Source organism: Austrofundulus limnaeus, unplaced genomic scaffold, assembly GCF_001266775.1.
Source record: "Austrofundulus limnaeus strain Quisiro unplaced genomic scaffold, Austrofundulus_limnaeus-1.0 Scaffold705, whole genome shotgun sequence".
Classification (NCBI taxonomy): Eukaryota; Metazoa; Chordata; class Actinopteri; order Cyprinodontiformes; family Rivulidae; genus Austrofundulus; species Austrofundulus limnaeus.
Window position 1 is genome coordinate 195,513 of NW_013953107.1, and position 4,358 is coordinate 199,870.

Consider the following 4,358-nt stretch of genomic DNA (forward strand, 5'->3'; position numbering starts at 1 on the left):
CACGCACACACACACACACACACACACACACACACACACACACACACACACACACCCTTTTCATTAATGGAAATTTGTTTGGATGCTATCTTTCCCGCTAGTGCAACAAATGAGAAGTCAAGATCCAGGCCTCAGGAAATGCTCTTGAACCAGCAACCATCACTGTGATGTTTGAGCCTCTGCTTAAAAAAAGCTGTGTTGATTCTTCACACCCCACTACTGACCAAATGTCTGTGTTTGATGTATTGATGCCCCCCTCTTCTCCCAACACATTCATTAACCCACTCCCTTTCACCATGCAGACCAAGTGTTTGGGCTTAACTTGTTAGTTCTGCTGCTGGAGAAGCAGCCGATGCCCCAAGGTATTAATGTGCAATGGACAGTGTTGATGGACACTCAGAATTCTCACCGCAGCATTTGCTGCTTCACAACAGCCAACATCAGAACTGTCCATTCTCTTCGAAACACACAGATTGAGTTTATCAAACACAAAATGTTTAAATTAGAGCGGACATAATTGGTTAATTTCACACTTGGACATGAATACTAAATTTATATTTGCCTGTTTAACGTCAATTAACTTTTCTGCATAACAAATTAGGTGATTCCGTCCCATCTGTTTTGTTTCATTTGGTTGATTTACTTGATTCCATTAAGAAAACTCAAAGTAATTCTTTTTTCAGATTTTTGTATTTTGTGCTTGCAAAACAAGAAAAAAACAATGCTGAGGATCAAAGCAGCTTACATTGCAAGCAAAAGTCTGGGCACCACCTAAAGATGTCTTGGAACCAACAACTATGAAGCGAGAACACAATTTTTCAAAAGCAAGTTTTTTAAAAATCTAAATAGTTTTAAACTGAAAGGCTTGCCTTCTCTGAACAAATGCATAGTAGAGATGTTGGTCAAGCTTTAAAAAAAAAAAACGTTATGCACAGACTGACACAACATAGTGAGATTTGACCCAATTTGTTTGCACTTAGAGTTAGTGTTGTGTACAACCCTTAGCTTCATTTTTGCCTGCTAAAGCTGCAGTCTGTAACTTTTCTAAAATATATTTTTAACATATTTGTTCACTCTGTCACTATCCCCTGACAGATTGATATTAGATAGGTAATCTCAGAAAAAACAAAAGTCCTCCGGCTTCTCGCGGTGGTGCTATAGCCAAACTAAAGCGAAGCTATAATCCAAGTGTCTCCGGTGTTGAACAGCCAATGAAAACCGAGGTTTGTTCGTGAACGAGCTTCTCGTGTCCCCCAACCCCCAGTCCGTACCCGCAGCGCGCATCCGCGCACGTTCTCGTTCAATCAGCAGCTGTGGAACAGCTCAGCTGAGAACTGCAACTTTTCCGGGAACAAACGTTCCAGTAAAACTTCCAATTCCTCGATAGGCGCCTGTTCTGAAACCCAACACAGGGAAACAGAAGAAGACCCAGGAAGAAATCAAAGTTGAAAAGAAAGAATTAGGTCGAGTCCGGAAAAAAACGAGGGTGGATTCATTCACAGGAGAAGGTAGCTAGCCATTTCTGCAGAATTAGCCATTTCTGCTTGACAAGTAAATATATCTGCTTCATTATTTTTATTTTTAATAACATTATTAAAAATAAAAAGCATGTAGAGCTGTAGCATGCTGTAGTACTACACAACAAAGTTAGCGATGGCTACAGAACCACCAGTGATATTATATTATAACAGGTCATGATAAACTCTAATGTTAGCAGCTAACTCATTTAACCTCAGTAAGCTACTGTTTCTATACATACATGTAGTTGTCTTGACTTATTCTGTCGTGGATCAGAATTAAAAGCAGTTAGACGTGGTGAAATTACTGTAACTGTGCACTTCCTCTGTCTAAAATAAAAAGTAAATAAAATAAAACTAGACATGGGTTTTTACCATGTAAAAACAAGTGTGCATTGCCACGTAGCATGTCATTGCAGCATGGCTTTGCCTGMAGCATTGGACTTGCAGAATGAACTTTGACCAAGTTCAAATGTGTTTTCTATACCAGCTTGTGCCTGTCACATCAGCAGGTGTTTAGAATTGAGGTAATTGTGACAATATGAAGATTGAAGAGATTTTTTTTTTATTAAAGTTGCATTAGCCAGGTTTTGAACCCTGATCTCCCACAAGGAAGTCCATGACATTGACCATTAGACCAATGGAGTTGTGGCAGAAGGTGGTGGCAGGGGTTGTTTTTATGTGTGCAGAAAGAGGCCACATTGCCAATATATAGTTATTGACACTAAACTGCATAATATTACAACAATAGAGCAGTATTAAGACAAATTTATAGTAAAACATGAAAGTACAATCATATTAGTAGTGTAAACACTGAACCATTGCGGAAAATTTTAAAAAACTATGGTGCAGTTCCAAGATGAGTACAGCTGGGGGCAGTATTGGACCATTGCAAGGCCACATTGACTCCCTTTAAATGAATTGGGAATGAAGTTTAAACATTAACATTTCAAAAACTACAAGCTGTACAGGTACCAAAAGGCAAAGCAATCATTTGGCACAGGACCTTTACAGATAGAAATTACAATAGCAGCTGCTGCATAATATTACAAAAATAGAGCAGTATTAAGAAAATGATATAGTAAAACATCMAAATACAATCATATTAGTATTGTAAACACTGAACTATTGAGATCAAATATTTAAAAAACTATGGTGCAGTACCAAGTTGATTACAGCTGGGGGCAGTATTGGACCATTACGAGACCCCATTGACTGCCATGATATGAATTCGGAATAAATTTTAAACAGTAATATTTCAAAACTACAAATTGTACAGGAACCAAAAGGCAAAGCAATCATTTGGCACAGGACCTTTACAAATTGAAATTACAATGGCAGCTGTAGGACAATGTATGCAGGAGCATTGGACTTTCAGAATGAATTTTGACCAAATTCAAATGTGTTCTCTATACCAGCTTGTGCCTGTCAAGTCAGCAGGTGTTTGTAATTAAGGTAATTGTGTGACAATATGAAGTTTGTGGAGATTTTTCTTAAAATAGAAGTAACTGGATTTGAACCCTGATCTCCCGCATGAAAGCCCACAGTGCTCATCATGAGACTATAGGGGATGTGGCAGAGGACAATCCCAGGGATTGGATTGTATGTATACAGAAAAAGTTTACCTTGCCAATGCAATTATTGACACTTAAGTGCAATATATTACAGCAAAAGAGCAGTGTTAAGACAATATTATAGTAAAACATCAAAATACAATAATATTAGTATTGTAAACACTGAACAATTGAGATTAAATATTATTAAAGTATGGTGCAGTACCAAGTTGAGTCCAGCATGGGGCAGTATTGGACCATTACAAGGCCCCATTGACTCCCATTATATGAATTTTGGAATAAAGTTTAAACTTTAATATTTCAAAAACTACAAATTGTATATGCATCGGAAGGCATAGCAATCATTTGGCAAGTACCTTTACAGATAGAAATTACAATGGCAGCGGTAAGACAAAGTTTGCAGGAGGAGTAGCGTGGCGATGTGGAAGAAGACGGAATAAGCTGATTAATAACTAGACATAGGTTTTTTCCGATGTAAAAACAAGTGTGCATTGCCACGTAGCATGTCATTGCAGCATGGCTTTGCCTGCAGCATTGGACTTGCAGAATGCAGAAAGCTTTGACCAGGATCATATGTGTTTTCTATGCCATGGTGTGCCTGTCACGTCAGCAGGTGTTTTTAACTAAGGTAATTGAGTGACAACATGAAATTGGAAGAGATTTTAGGTAAAGTTGCATTAGCTGGATTTTGAACCCTGATCTCCCACATGAAAGTCCTTGACATAGACATTAGACCAATGGAGTTGTGGCAGAAAGTGGTGGCAGGGGTTGGTTTGTATGGGTGCAGAAAGAGGCCACATTGCCAATACAATTATTGACACTAAACTGCCTAATATTGCAACAATAGAGCAGTTTTAAGACAAATTTATAGTAAAACATAAAAGTACAATCATATTAGTAGTGTAAACACTGAACCATTGAGGTAAAATATAAAAAAAAACTATGGTGCAGTTCCAAGTTGAGTACAGCTGGGGGCAGTATTGGAACATTACAAGGCCTCATTGACTCCCATTATATGAATGTGGAATAAAGTTTCAACATTAATATTTCAAAAACTACAAGTTGTACAGGTAACAAAAGGCATAGCAATCATTTGGCACAGGATCTTTACAAATAGAAATTACAATGGCAGCTGTAGGACAATGCAGGCAGGAGCATTGGACTTTCAGAAAGAACTTTGACCAAGTTCAAATGTGTTTTCTATACCAGCTTGTGCCTGTCACATCAGCAGGTGTTTGTAATTAAGGTAATTGTGTGACAATATGAA